The sequence below is a fragment of the Monodelphis domestica genome, chromosome 6 (assembly GCF_027887165.1).
Source record: "Monodelphis domestica isolate mMonDom1 chromosome 6, mMonDom1.pri, whole genome shotgun sequence".
NCBI classification, from domain to species: Eukaryota; Metazoa; Chordata; class Mammalia; order Didelphimorphia; family Didelphidae; genus Monodelphis; species Monodelphis domestica.
Window position 1 is genome coordinate 30983731 of NC_077232.1, and position 15274 is coordinate 30999004.

Consider the following 15274-nt stretch of genomic DNA (forward strand, 5'->3'; position numbering starts at 1 on the left):
TTGACCCCCATTGCCTAGCTCTTACCATTCTTCTGCCTTAGAACCAATACACAGTATTGACTCCAAGACAGAAGGTAAGGGTTTAAAAAAAAAGGGGGGAGATGTCTACTTGTCTCTCCAGAGGTGTTCATTTTGCACTGGAGTCATAGATTTAGAGCTGGAGGGAATCTGAAAAGTCATCTAGCTCAGAGGCAGTGAGCCAGCTTAGTGGATAGAGAGCCAGCTTTGAGACCAAGATCTTGAGTTCAAATATGGCCTCAGATACTTCCTGTGTGATCCCAGGCAAGTCAGTTAATTTCAGTTGCCTAGTCCTGATTTCTCTTCTGCCTTGGAACAGATACTTGAGATGGACTCTAGGATAGAAGGTAAGATTTTTTTTTAAAGGCATCTAGTTGGGGGGGGGGCAGCTGGGTGGCTCAGTGGATTGAGAGTCAGACCAAGAGATGTGAGGTCTTGGGTTCAAATCTGACCTCAGACACTTCCTAGCTGGGTGACCCTAGGCAAGTCACTTAACCCTCATTGCCTTTAAAAATAGATAAACAAACAAACAAACAAACAAATAAATAAATAAATGAATGAATGAATGAATGAATGAACAAATAAATAAATAAATAAATGAATGGCATCCAGTCAAGCAAAGGAGCCTTAGAGAAATTAAATGACTTGCCCATAAGCAGTAAGCAATAGAATCTAGATTCAAACTTGGGTCCGCTGATTCAGTCAGCTGTCCAACTCATGCTTCTTCCTACCACCCCCACTGGAATTACCTTTCTCTCCCCAAAGATAAGCTTGTTCCATTGCACAGACAGTGAGTCAGCACTCAGTGGGGAGACCCCAGTAGAAAGGAAAAAAAAAAAACCCCAGGGGAATAGATGTAAGGAGGGAGTCAATAACCCATCTACCTCCTCTGATTAAGTCATCAAGTAGGATGTGCTATTTTCTATCTCTGGCTGACTGATCTTTTTTACCATTTCCAGGAGGGAAAGGGCACCCAGGGGAGAAACAAGACGTTTGTCTCTTGTGTTTATAATCTGGTTTCCAGTCCCTCCTCTCAGACCCTCCAGCTCTGCCAGGAGGGGAAGCCAGGGCCAAGCTGCTGTCATTAAGATTAAACCCAGCCTACCCCATACAAACATCTCCATGGGCTGTGGAGAGGCAGGTGGGCAGGAACCTTCCTTCTCTCAACAGGACCAGCTCAGAAACACATCCAGGACATTTGATCCTCCCTGATTAACTCATAACCACCCAACATCCCTTCTTGCAACTTCCTATAGAAGGGAGGAAATTGGTGAAACTGTTCCCCTCCCTCCCCACTCCAACTCAAGCTTGGGAGGATGGGAGGATAGGAATAAGTTTGAAGAGGATCCCTAGAGCAGTTCTCTTATAAAATACCCAGGTCTAAGGGGGAGGGAGAGAGAGGGGCTGGTATAATGCAAAGACCACTGAGTTTGGAGTCAAAGGAACTTGCTTAACTGGCTGGGTGAGCTTGGGGAAGGCTCCTTTCTTTTCTGAGCCTCAGTTTCCACATTTGTAAAAATGAGAGGTTTGAGTAGCTAGGTGGACACTTCCTAGCTGTGTGACCCTAGGCAAATCATTTAACCCCAACTGCCCAGTCCTTATTACTCTTCTGCCTTAAAACAATGCCTTAGTGTTACTGATTCTAAGATAGAAGGTAAGGGTTAAAAAAAATGAGAGGGTTTGAGGGGTAGCTAAGTGGCATAGGCTTAGAATTAGGAAGACCTGGGTTCAAATCTGTCCTCAGATACTTCCTAAATGTGTGACCCTGGGCAAGTCACTTAATCCCAACTGCCTAGTCCTTACTACTCTTCTACCTTGGGACAAATGCCTAGTGTTATTGATTCTAAGATAAAAGTTAAAGGTTAAAAAAAATGAGGGAATTTGAGAGGTAGCTAAGTGGCACAGGCTTGGAGTTAGGAAGACCTGGGTTCAAATCTGTCCTCAGATACTTCCTAAATGTGTGACCCTGGGCAAGTCACTTAATCCCAACTGCCTAGTCCTTACTACTCTTCTACCTTGGGACAAATGCTTAGTGTTATTGATTCTAAGATAAAAGTTAAAGGTTAAAAAAAATGAGGGAATTTGAGGGGTAGCTAAGTGGCACAGGCTTGGAGTTAGGAAGACCTGGGTTCAAATCTGTCCTCAGATACTTCCTAAATGTATGACCCTGGGCAAGTCACTTAATCCCAACTGCCTAGTCCTTACTACTCTTCTGCCTTGGGAAGAACACCTAGAGTTATTGATTCTAAGGTAAGGATTAAAAAAATGAAGGGGCAGCTGGGTGGCATAGTGTAGAGATAGTGCACCAAATCTGGAGTCAGTAAAAGTAAGTCTTAGGTTCAAATCTGGCCTTAGCCACTTCCTAACTGTATGATCCTAGGCAAGTCACTTAACCCCGTTTGCCTAGCCCTTGTTCTTTGATTCTAGAGTTGTTACTAGTACTGAAAGTAAGGGTTAAATAAAATGAGGAGGCTGAAGGTTGGACCATGCCTTCAGTCCACCAAGTATATGGCCAGCTGCTGGAAACCCAGAAAGAACTTAATAGAGGTCTATAGTAATGGCATATGGAAATGACTGTTATTTTAAGGTCAAAATAAAAGGAATTTTTAAAAAGGAATTTTTTTTAGGCTTTTTTCAAGGAATTAACTGATGCTTGTTCCAGTTCCAAAGCCTTCTGTGATGGCAGGGAAACTCCTAGCAATTTAACCAATAGGCCTTTGATTTCATTGACTGCCAGAAGGAACAGAGTTCTTCCAAGCTGGCCCCACCCTCTAGGCAGAGACCACTGTCAGAACAGGTGGCACGGGTGTCTTTGCCAGAGGAATGCCATGGGCTGGATCTCTAGGACCACAGGCTCCAAAATCCCTCAGTCTGTCTACTTCCCAAAGGGTAGCATGGCACCCTTCTAGGCATGGCAGGAAGGGGGCCAACCCAGAAGAAAATGACCCCCTCCAAGGGATACTAATGGTAGAGTTGGTGGTCTTCCTGGCAGGGAAGGGGTATGCTGGCTGGCACAGACTTCTGAAGGGCTTTTGGGAGAAGTCTAGAACTTGGAGCTAGGAGATAACCTGAGTTCTAGTCCTCCCACACTTGGTAGCTATGTGGCCATAGGCAACCCCCTTGCCCAGTTTCCTCATCTGTAAAAGAAAGATGTCAATACCATTAGGACCCATCTCACAAGATGACTTGAGGATTTAAAAAGATATCATGAGGGGCAGCTGGGTTGCTCAGTGGATTGGGAGCCAGATCTAGAGATGGGAGGTCCTAGGTTCAAATCTAGCCTCAGACACTTCCCAGCTGTGTGACCCTGGGCAAGTCACTTGACCCCCACTGCCTAGCCCTTACCACTCTTCTGCCTTGGAACCAATATACAGTATTGACTCCAAGATGGAAGGTGAGGGTTTAAAAAAAAAGACATCATGAATAGAAAGCATTTTGAGAATTTTCAAATGCTACATAAAAATATGAATTATCATTATTGTGGTTATTTCCCTTGCTGCCTTACTCAAGACCTTACTGAGACCTTCTATGAATCTCAAGAGAGGCTGTTGTTCAGTTGTTTTCCAACTCTTCCTGGCCTCATTTGGGGTTTTCTGGGCAAAAACCCTGGAGTGATTTGCCATTTCCTTCTCCAGCTCATTTTAGAAATGGGGAAACTGAGGCAAACAGGATGAAGGGACTTATTCAGGGCCACATGGTTAGTGTCTGAGGATAGATTTGAACTCTGGTATTCCTGACCCTAGGGCCAGCTCTCTCCATTGTGCCACCTATCCCCCTCTAGAAGGGAACCCATATTCTAAAGGTTCAACCAGGACTTAGAACATTGCTGCATACATGGGAAAGCTGCGTGAAGGCTGAGTAATTTTTTTCAGCTCACCAGGCCTCAGTTTCATCATCTGTAAAATGAAAGGGTCAGACTAGATGGTCTCTAGGTTTCTGTGTTCTGAGAAATTTCTTGAGAAATCATGTGATTTCTCCTTTCTCCAAAGCTTTCTTCTGAATCACTCAGCATCAGACTCATCATAGACCAGCCTGCCTTGTTCATTCTTCCTCGATTCCCAGAGTGTGCTCATAATCTTCCCACACACACACTAAGCAGGAACAAGCCATGAGGGCTAGAACTTCACACTTTATGCTGTTCTTCCTTCAAGGTATCTACCACAAGAAAGGGCACTCATATAATTAATGTCACTCAGTCATTTCAGACATGTCTGACTCTTTGTGACCACATTTGGGGTTTTCTTGGCACAGAAACTGGAGAAGTTTCCCATGTCTTTCTTCAGCCCATTTTACTGATGAGGAAACTGAGGCAAATAGGGCTAAGTGACTTGCCCAGAGTCACACATCTAGAAAATGTCTGAGATCAGATTTGAAGCCAGGAAGACTGATCTTCCCGATTCCAGACCTGGTGCTGAATCTCTGTCTCTTAGCTGTCCCATAATTAATAACCCTGAACATTTATATAACTCCTACTATGCACCAGGGCCCTATGCTAAGCACTTTATGAATATGATCTCATTTGGTCCTAATTACTGGTGTCAGCATCCAGTGGAAAATGAGATCTGAAAATGTTATGGAATTTTAGATCTGGATTGAGATTTAGAATTCATCTGGTCCAGATGAGGCAACTAATCCTGAAGGAAGTAGACCACCAAAAGGGAAGTGACTCCCCCAAGGTCATGTAGGTAGTAAATAGCTAAAGCAGAATTCAAACCCAAGTTCTGTGATTCCAAATTTAATCTTTTTTTCCTGTACTATAGTTCTACTTCTCTCCAAAGCCCCACATGCTTTATTCCAAGGAATCCAACTTTTCCATTATATATGGCCCACAGTCCCACCCACCTCTGAAACTATTTGGGTGAGGAAAGTTCAAAGACAGTAAAAATGCAGTTTTATCTCCTTCCCTGGGTTATCAGGACCCACACATTCTGCACACAGAGGGATCCACCAAAGGAGGGTTTCTCAACATGAGTTCTGAGACCCTTAAGTCCAGTTGTCTGCTCCAGAGGACCAGGAAGTAGACCTGGCTCCCAGGCTTCCCTTTAGATGTCAGTGGTTAACAGCCTCAGGCTGCCAGGTCAAACAGAAACAAACCAGCACTCTTTAAACCAACTCTACTCTGGGACCAGGTTCCAGAATACACACACACAAAAACAGCACTTTTCCAACTTGAAAAATGATATCGAAGGGTGACTTCTCCAAGCACACAAGCATCATGGGACAAACCCCCAGATGGTCTTCTCTTGAAATCCAAAGCCCAACCTGGAATGGATTTTCATGGGCTTTCTCCATTTGTCCCAAGCAGGACAGGTAAATCCACATTTTTATCTGATAAGAAAAACCTTTCTCCCCAGGGCCTCCGGGCTGTGCTCATCTAGAAAAGTCCCTGGGGCCTGGGAGGGTTGTCAGGAAACACCAGGGAGAGTTTCCAGGGACAAACCCATGGGGACCAAGCTCTGAGCTAAGCTTACCAGAGTAGATAAAGGGAAAAGAGGAGACCTGGCTAGTAGATACTGCTCAGATGCCAGTGTCTTAATATTGGCCCTTACTGGGCTCCCCAGAGTGGAGAAGTGGGGAGGACATATTGATGAAGCACTATTGTGGGGGGAAGAGGGAAAATAAATAAGTCGGGATTTCAGTGCCTTAGTAATTTTAATTTGCCTCAGGTAAAGGGAGAGGGTTTAGAAGAAAGTACTTTATTCAGCAGGGGGGGAAAAAAGGGAGGCTGAGTGAGTTAAATGGCCCAGTGGTTTGAGTATTGGACCTGGAGTAAGGAAGAAAGACCTGAATTCAAATCCTACCTCTGACACTAGCCTTTAAACTCCAGGCAAATCTTTTAACATCTGTTTTAACTTCAGTTTTCTCATCAGTAAAATGGGGACAATAATAGTACCTACCACAGAAAGTTATGGTGAAGATCAGATGGGAATATTTGTAAAGTGCCTACCTGGGGGAGGTCAAGGTCACTCTACCTGGGTCATGATAAGAATTCAGATCTTTCAGCTGAAAGAATCATGAATTTGAGAATTGAAAAGGAACTACACACCAAAGGAATCCCTGAGATATTATGCCCAATAGTGGTATATCATACTCCAAGCAGCCCTCAATGTATGTAAACTGGCTCCTGAAAGCCAGGAAAAGTCCTTAAGATTCCCCCCCCCCACTCCTACCCCTATTGCCCAATGATGTGATAAAGGTCTCAGGTACCACACAAGTAGAATTAAGATTCAAACCTAGGTCCAGAGACTCCAAATCCATCTTTCTTTCCATCACGGATCTTGGGTTAGAAGAGACCTTAACATGGCATCTAGGGGACAGCTAGGTGGTACAGTGGATAGAGAGCCAGTCCCAGAGACAAGAGGTCCAGGGTTTGAATCTGGCTTCAGCCATTTTGTAGTCATGTGACCCTAGGTAAGTCACTTAACCCTCATTTCCTTGACCATTTGGTTCTGCTGCTTGGAACCAAAAGGCAGTATTGATTTTTAAGAGATAAGGTAAGGATTAAATTTTTTAAAAAGACATCATCTGTCCAGCTCCCTTATTTTTTACTGATTAGGAAATATGGGCCCAGAGAAGTTCAAGGATTTGCTCAGTGTCACACATGAAATAAGAGAGTCAGCATTGGAAATCACCAAGTCCGCTGATTTCAGAGTTCCTTATGGTCTGTTTTCCCATTGGGCCAGGATGACTCTGGCTTTAACAGTGGGACGTTTCACCAGGAAGTCTACTAAACCTTGTAAAGTTTGTTTTGTTTGGGTGGAATAGGGATCAAATGGGGAAAAGCCTACTGAGACCTCGCATCTCGAGGAATGCTCAAACGAGAGAACACTCGGGTCAGGAGAGCTCCTCTCCTGCGCCCTCACAGCTGGCACACCGTCCAGACGTATTCGGAGTGGAGGGAGGGAAACTGAGGCTAGGGTAGCCTTCACACACACCCCATTACATACACCCCCCCCCTCCGCGGGAGGGCTCCGCCCCCGAAGGGAGGGAAGAAGGGGAGGGGACCTTGGCGGACTGGCAGCTCCAGAGTCCCCAGCTCCGGCCCTCTACAACCCCCGGGCTCAGCGCCCACCCGCCTGGGTTCTGCGGGAAGTTGGCCTGAAGTCTCCCCCCCCCCCCCCCCCACTCCTTGCGGGTCGAGCCAACTTTCCTCCCTCCTGTCCCTCTCCCTGCCTTGGCGCCCGGCGCCCTTGGTCTGTGCCAGCGCATGGGAGTGGGGCACCGGGGCTGGCAGCCACCTAGGTAGCCCCCACCGCTTACCTGCGGGCTTGGCTCTGGCTGCTGAGGCCGCTGCTGCCGCCGCCAATGCCACTGGCTGTGCGTTCTGCGCTCGGTCCGCTCCGGTTCGCTCTGACGCTGTCCTAGCCTGCGCCTGTCTTGCCTGCCTTGCCTGCCTCTGCTCGTCTCTGCCAAGCTCTGGCGTGCCCTGCCCAGCAATCGGCCGAGGCCCCCTCCTGCGGCCGCCCTGGGAAGCAGCGTCGTCGGTCCAGCCCCTTCCAGCTGCCACGGCCACGCCACACCCCCTTCGGCGGCGGGGAGGACGAGAAGCCCCGCCCCTTAGTCGAGGTCTGGAGGGGAGGGGGTGGCACTTCCAGATGGGGCAGGGACCTTAGAGATCACTGGATCTTTCCCGAGGGGCCGCCTGCTGGGACTCCGCTATTACTCCTCAAGTAAGCCACTCGGACGTCCCGGAGCCTCGGTTCCCGCATCCGTAAACTGGGAATAAGGATCTCTGCATTCCTTCCCTCCGAGCGTGGCTGTGAATCGATTATCTAGACTGAGGACTTGGCCCTGGGAAGGGTGGGGTTGGTTGAGTAAACCTTTTAAAGTAGGAATGAAGAGCCGATACCTTAAAGAGGGGAGAGCGAGTCTAGCTCACCCAGCAATCAAAGACTTTTTTTTTAAGTTTTAAAAATTAATTAATTAATTAAGAATATTTTCCCATGGTTACATGATTCATGTTCTTTCCCTCCCCCCTCCCATAGCCAACAAGCAATTCTACTGGGTTTTACGTGGGTCATTGTTTGAAACCCATTTCCCTCTTATTGATATTTGCATTAGAATGAACATTTAAAGTCAACGTCCTCAATCATATCTCATCGAACTACGTGAAGGATCCTATGTTTTCCTTCTGCGTTTCCGATCCCCCAGTTCTTTCTCTGGATGTGGATAGCATTCACTCTCTTAGGTCTGCTGCTATTAGAGAAGTCCATTACATTCGATTGTGCCACAGTGTATCCGTCTCTGTGTACAATGTTCTCCTGGTTCTGCTCCTTTCACTCTGCATCAATTCCTCCACGTCTTTCCAGTTCATAAATCAAAGACTTTCTACTTAAAATGAGAAAAATCTAGGGTGAAACTAGAATGTCTAAAGAAACTTTAAGCCAGTCATAAAACAAGAGAACCAGTGTGGACAGCTAGGTGGCTCAGTGGATTGAGAGCCAAACCTGGAGACAGGAAGTCCTGGGTTCAAATGTGGCTTCAGACACTTCCCAGCTGTGTGACCCTGGGCAAGTCAATTAACTCTCATTGTCTACCCCTTACCCCTCTTCTGCCTGGGAACCAATATTTAATTAATTCTAAAACAGAAGATGAGGGTTCAAAAAAAAAAAAAACTAAAATGAAGACCAGTTCAGGATCCGGGTTACTGGAGCAGACAGGGGTTTGGAGTCCAGCCAGTCACTGTTTGGGCAGGTCCAGAGGATTTCTAGTCTTCCCATCAGCTTGAGTTTGGTCTTGAATAGACCAGCCTGAACTGGTCTATTTTATAGAGGAACCAAAGGACTTGACTAGGTTTCTTTAGCTAATCTAGCATATCCAATGATTTTTCTTAATTGAGACTCATTTCCTTAAGCCATCAGCCATTTTATCACTTACTTTCAACTGAAAAGAGTGACTTAATTGATTTATTCAATCAACCCTATCCTCATAAACACTCTGAGAGGTAACTCATTCAACCCTGCCCTCAGTTACTTTAGTGGTGACCCTGGGCAAGTCCCTTAAACTCTATCTACCTCCGTGTTCTCATCTGTAAAATAAGGATCATTTTATAATAGCACCTACCTCCCAGGGTTGTTGTGAGGATCCAAAGACCAAATATTTTGCAAAGTGCTTTGCAGACTTTAAAATAAAATTATAATATATTAAAAATATACAATATATGTGATTTTGTAAATCTACTACCAAATATGGTAGTACTATCATAATATGTATAGAAATATATGTATATGTATAAAATATGAAATATGTATATAAATATGTGAATGTTAAGTATCATTAGATGTGATATTAATGAGGTTTTCATCTTGATCTGTAATTTCATCTCTGTAATAAACTCCTTCCACCAACTCCTCTGTAGTTTATGGTCTTAAAGAGTTTCTGGGAATATCATTGTTATTGTTCAGTCATTTTTCAATCTGCCCAACTTTCCATGATCCCATTTGGGAGTTTCTTGGAAAAGATACTGGAGTGGTTGGCCATGTCCTTCTCCAACTCTTTTTACAAGATGAAGAAACTGAGGCAAACAAGGTAAAGTGATTTGTCCAGGGTCACATAGCTAGCAAGTGTCTGAGGACAGATTTGAGAACAGTTAGGTTTTCTCAATTCCAAGGCCAGCACTCAACACCATTGCCATCACCTAGCTGTCCCTTTCTTGGAATCCTAAAGTTAAATGACTTGTCCATGATCATTTAGCCAATATATGTCTAAGGCAAGATTTGAACCTAGATCTTTTTTTTTTTTTAAACCCTTAGTAAGTATTGGTTTCAAGGCAGAAAAGTGTTGAGGGCTAGGCAATGGGGGACAAGTGACTTGCCCAGTGGATAGAGAGCCAGATCTGGAGATGGGAGATGCTGGGTACAAATCTGGCCTCAGACACTTCCAAGCTTTGTGATCCTAGGCAAGTCATTTAATCCCAATTGTTTGGCTCTTACCACTCTTCTACTTTGGAATCATTCCTAGTATGGATTCTAAGACAGAAGGCAAGGGTTAAAAAAATTGCTAATTGATTTGGGATTAGTTTTAGAAGATTACTTGGAAAGCTAATTTCCTTCTCTAACTCCACCTTATTCATATATAGTGTTCCAGTTCATTAGGCTGAACATCTCTGAAATTTCTTAGAGAACAGGCCAGGCTGCTGTTTGGTTTGGGAAGGTTTATCTGAAGGGACCTTCCTGGCCCAAGGCACCAAGAACAAGGAATCGTAGACCCACTGACTTTGGATATGACTTGACCAAAGTCATACAGCCAGAACCCAGGTCTCAGAATTTTCTTTCTTCATGGCTACCTCCTTTGAAAAACCTTCCTGATTTCCCCAGGTGTTTTTTGTCCAACCTGTCCAGCTCTACTTTGTATTATACATATCTGTGATCAATTGCTGTACTCCTCCAAGATCTTATAATAAATGTCTAAGGAATTGAACCCAACTGAATTGAATTGAATCGAAAGAATTGTGATTCTGACTCAGATGTTCTGAATTCCACTCCCCTTTTGCTGCTTACTAGCTCTGGATCCTCTCAGTTTCTTCTCCTGAAAGTCCTGTGATGGCATGGTTTCAAGGGTTCTTTCTCACTCTAGGGGGTCTTAGAAATGGGGCACAATGCCTGGGAGATTGTAGGTGTTTAAATGGAGACTGGTGGGATTAGATAGAATCTAATCCAGCAGAGAGAGGCCTCCAGGCATTCCTCTCTTCCCACTCCTCTCCATTCTCCCAGTTTCCCCCTTTCTCATCCCATGGAGGGAGGTGTTTGTTATGTGACCCAGTGGCTGGCCAGGCTTTCAGCTTCTGTCCAACATCAACCCACTCCCAAGGGAAAGGGCATTCATTCCCTCCTTTAACTGTAGAGATAGTGGATAAAGCTTTGGATCTGAATCCAAAGAATTGTTGTGATTGTTAATCAGTTGTTGTTCAATCCTGTCTGACTCTTCATGACCCATTTGGGGGCTGGTTTGCCATTTTCTTCTCCAGTTCATTTTACAGATAAGGAAATTGAGACCAACAGGATGAAGTGTTTTGCCCAGGATCACACAGCTAGTTTGCCATTTCCTTCTCCAGCTCATTTTATAGAGAAGAAACTGAGGCAAATAGGATGAAATGACTTGCCCAGAGTCACACAGCTAAGAAGTGTGTGAGGCTGGAAAATTTGGACTCTTTAAGATGTGTTTTTCTGACCCCAGACCCCGCACTGTCCAAGATAGATTTGAGTTCAAATCCAGCCTCATATACTTAGTAACTGGGTGGCCTTGGAAAAGTTATTTAAGTGCTGTCTGCCTCAATTTCTTCATTTGTAATATGAGGATAGTAATAGCACTTCTCTCCTTTAGATGACATATTTCTAAAGCACTTTGCAAACCTTAAAGTATCATTGGAATGCTGGCCATTCTTGTTATGAATCTGCCTTCCTAAATGAATGTTAATTTTTTTTTCATGTAATAGGGAAAAAAATAAAATTTTATTTACAAAAAACAAATAAGTCTGCCTTCCTCGGAGGGTCCAGGTCCATTTTAGGACTGGCTGGCCACCTCAGAGTAGGTATTTTCTGGCCTGCCTCCTACTTCACATTATTTGCTCACTGATTTACTCTGCCCTGGGGGGACCAGGATGAGTAAAGCCATATATAAATTTTGTCATTTGTTTTTGCTCCCCCTTCCCAGTTTCTTATTCAACAAACATGTATTAAATACCTACTGTGTGCAAGTCCAATGTAAGACACTGCAGTCAAGGATAACTATGACATATTCTTACTTTCAAGTACTTTTCATTCTAATGGGATGAGACCTAGAGAAGAGTGGGGAAGAGAGCTGGGGAAGAGGGAGGGGAGCCAAGAGAGAGGCTAACTCTGAGCTTTCAATGGATAAGGAGTTCCCCTTTGGGGAACAAACCCTTTATGGGACAAAAATAGGATTTGTACCTGGATCTTCCGGAGATGGAGGCCAGCTCTCTATCTACCAGCCTCAAGCTATTTCTCAGTGATGGCAATTGAATGCTTCATATTTCTATATGTTAACTTATCTCAGAAGGCTTTGATCTTTCCAGTAATCCAGTGAGGTAGCTGCTATTATTATCTCCATGTTACAGGCAAGAAAATTAAGGTTCTTCAGAGAGGTTAAATTTTTTGCCAGGAGTCCCACAGGTAGTAAATTGTCTCAAACTGGATTTGAACTCAAGACTTCCTGCTCTTTGGTCCAGGGCTTAATTCACTCTGAGAAGCCACCTCTAGGGAGGAAGGAAAGAAATCAGCATTTATTAAAGTGCTTACATACCTAGTACCAAGTAGATTACAAAGTTCTTTACAAATATTACTTCATTTTATCCTCACAGCAAGAGCTAAAAAGTAGGTGCTATTATTATCACCCCCATTTTGTAGTTGTCAATGTGAAGATCTAGAAGTCCCCAGTTTATTTGGTTGGGAGGTAGAAACTCCAGGTTTGGACCTTGTCACTGGAGAGTTTTCCCCCTGAGGGAAGGTCCCACTTCACCAGACAATGGACATCCTGGTAGTTTGGGTGGGAGTATCTCTTTTGTCCCTATGGTTTCTCCCTCTAGGTTAAGGTCCATTACCAAGGTGGTCCAGCCCTGGGCTGAGTCTTTCCCTTTTGTGTCCATTGTAGGGCATCAGCCCCTCACAATTATTCCTGTCTGGAACTCCTCATTTTCCTTTCTTACCATTGTAAAGTCAATCAACTGTCCCTCTCACCCTAAGCCCCAAGGTCTTCTAGAATGGTATATATAGGTTCCCCAAATTCTTTTGTTCTGCAGTCCATCCTGAGTCTGTGGCACTCCCAGGGGCCAGTGACCAGAGCAGCCAGAGTTCAATCCTCGGACTCTGTGCAGCAGCTCTGTTGTCCAGGCTTACTAGTGCTGAACCCCTTCTGTCCTTGATTAATGAGTGATTTTGACTATTTAATAGTTCTGTGTTTTTTCCAGTTAACACAGTTGAGGAGACCGAAGCATTGAACAGTTAAATGTCTTGCCCAGGGTCACACAGTTCATGTTTGAGGCAGGATTTGAATACTATGAAAGGAGAAGCTCTTATTGATATCTTTCTTTTCTTTTCTTTTCTTTTCTTTTCTTTTCTTTTCTTTTCTTTTCTTTTCTTTTCTTTTCTTTTCTTTTCTTTTCTTTTCTTTTCTTTTCTTTTCTTTTCTTTTCTTTTCTTTTCTTTTCTTTTCTTTTCTTTTCTTTTCTTTTCTTTTCTTTTCTTTTCTTTTCTTTTCTTTTCTTTTCTTTTCTTTTCTTTCTTTTCTTTTCTTTTCTTTTTAACCTTCCATCTTGTAATCAATACTATATATTGGTTCCAAGGCAGAAGAGTGGTAAGGGCTAAGCAATGGGGGTTAAGTGACTTGCGCAGGTAAGGAAGAGTCTGAGATCAAATTTGAACCCAGGACCTCCTGTCTCTGTTTCTGGCTTTCAATCCACTGAGCCACCCAGCTGCCCCTCCCCCCATGTGTCTTGATAGTATTAGTTCCCTAAATTTGGACTCAATTCCCAGTGTTCTATCATCAACAGGATGGTCAAGATAAATGCAAAGAGGGGGTGCAGCTAGGTGCAGATTGAGAGCCAGGCTTAGAGACAGGAGATCTTGGATTCAAATTTGATCCCAGACTCTTCTTTGCTGTGTGACCCTGGGCAAGTCATTTAATCCCCATTACTTAGCCTTTACCATTCTTCTGCCTTGGAACCAATACACAGTGTTGATTACAAGACTGAAGGTAAGAATTAAAAAAAAAAAAGATAAATGTAAAGAGGAACACCAGGCTAAAGTAGAGAGGAAATAGGAGATGACTGAAAAAGGCTTCATTTTTAACTGAAGGGTGAATATCAGGGAATTCTTTTTTTTTTCTTAAACTCTTACCTTGTGTCTTAGAGTGACTATTAATTATCACAATTGCTGTTAAATGACTTGCCCAAGGTCACACAGCTAGGACAGAGAACTCTTTATGGAGAAGGGGGCACCTGAGTTGGACCTTGAAGGACTTCAACCTAAGAAGATTAGGAAACAAAGGATGGGGCAGGGGCATCCATTCCATTCTTGGGAGCTGGCCTGAGCAAAGATGTAGAGATAGAGAAGGAGAAGATAAGAAAAAGCATGGAAAGAAGCCCAGTTTGAGGAATTTGGAGTCTTCATGTTTCACATTTCTTCTGGTGTAATATTCAGTTACATCTACATATCACCTTTTGATCAGTCATTGCCCAAACCTTAGACAAGTAGATTAGATATGTGAAAAATCCAATTTTTGTTATTTTGTTCAGAGTATTTTTGTACATTTCTTACAGAATCATTGGGATATATTCTTGGTGATGGAATCACTGAGTCAAAGGGTATGGGCAGTTTTACAGCTCTTCTTGCAACACACTATATTGCTTTCTCAAAAGATTGCACCAATTCTCCACCCCACCAGCTGTGAAAGTCTGCCTGTTTCTTCTCAGCCCAGCCAGCAGTGAATTTTATCCCATTAAATGATCTTTGTCAGCACAGCCATCCTGGAAGCTAGGATTAAATACTTCAACTTTATTCAGTAGACAATAGAAAATCATTGAATGATGTTTTGAGTAGAGGAATAATGTGATTAAAGACCATTTGGGGGAAATTTGTAAAAGATCAACTGGAAGCAAGACCTTATAGATGTCTGTTACATTAACAAAATCAGAAGAGATGAAAGTACCTGGATCAGAGCCTCTGAGTGGGAGTGGAGGGAAGGGGAGAGATGCAAAAGACATTGTTGCCTTCCAGATATCTGATAAACAAAGCTTTGTAAATACCTTCTTTTCATCCAGGACCAGGAAGAGAAGAAAGAAGTTGAAGCCTACATTTTTCAGATATAGAAATTAATCCCAGTACCAGAGATTTGGGAGGAACTTCTAGGGTCATCTAGTCCAACCCCTTCATTTTATAGTTGAGCAAAAGGAGTCCCAGGGAATGACTTGCCTGGGATCATTTTGATCTTAAAGATAAGGGGCAGAATTTGAACCCCAGACTTCTATATAGACAATATCCCTAAATTCTCATGGTAAATCCTGTCATTTCTAATAATATTTTTATAGCACTTTAAGGTTTATAAAGCATTTTGTATACATTATTTCAGAACATTAAAAGGGATATGTTATTATTGTCCCCATTTTACAGATGAGGTTACCTAGAGTAACATTGTTAGTAAGTATCTAATGCAGGATTTCCAGAACTCCATGTTAAGGGGGAAAAAATGTTTCCTCCTTTCCTAATGGCTAAAATCTAAAATTCTTAGCCTAGGCTTCAAG

The 15274-nt window shown here is 43.5% G+C and overlaps 1 protein-coding gene across 1 annotated transcript in view; it reads right to left on the reverse strand.

Annotated features, from left to right (window-relative positions):
• CD82 (CD82 molecule) overlaps positions 1 to 7543 on the reverse strand; it is an 86681-nt gene extending 79138 nt beyond the window's left edge. Inside the window, exon 1 of the mRNA XM_001362767.4 lies at positions 7279 to 7543. The gene's annotated coding sequence lies outside the window, so the exon portion shown is untranslated. The remainder of the gene's footprint in view (positions 1 to 7278) is intronic.
• Between the last annotated feature and the right edge of the window lie 7731 nt (positions 7544 to 15274).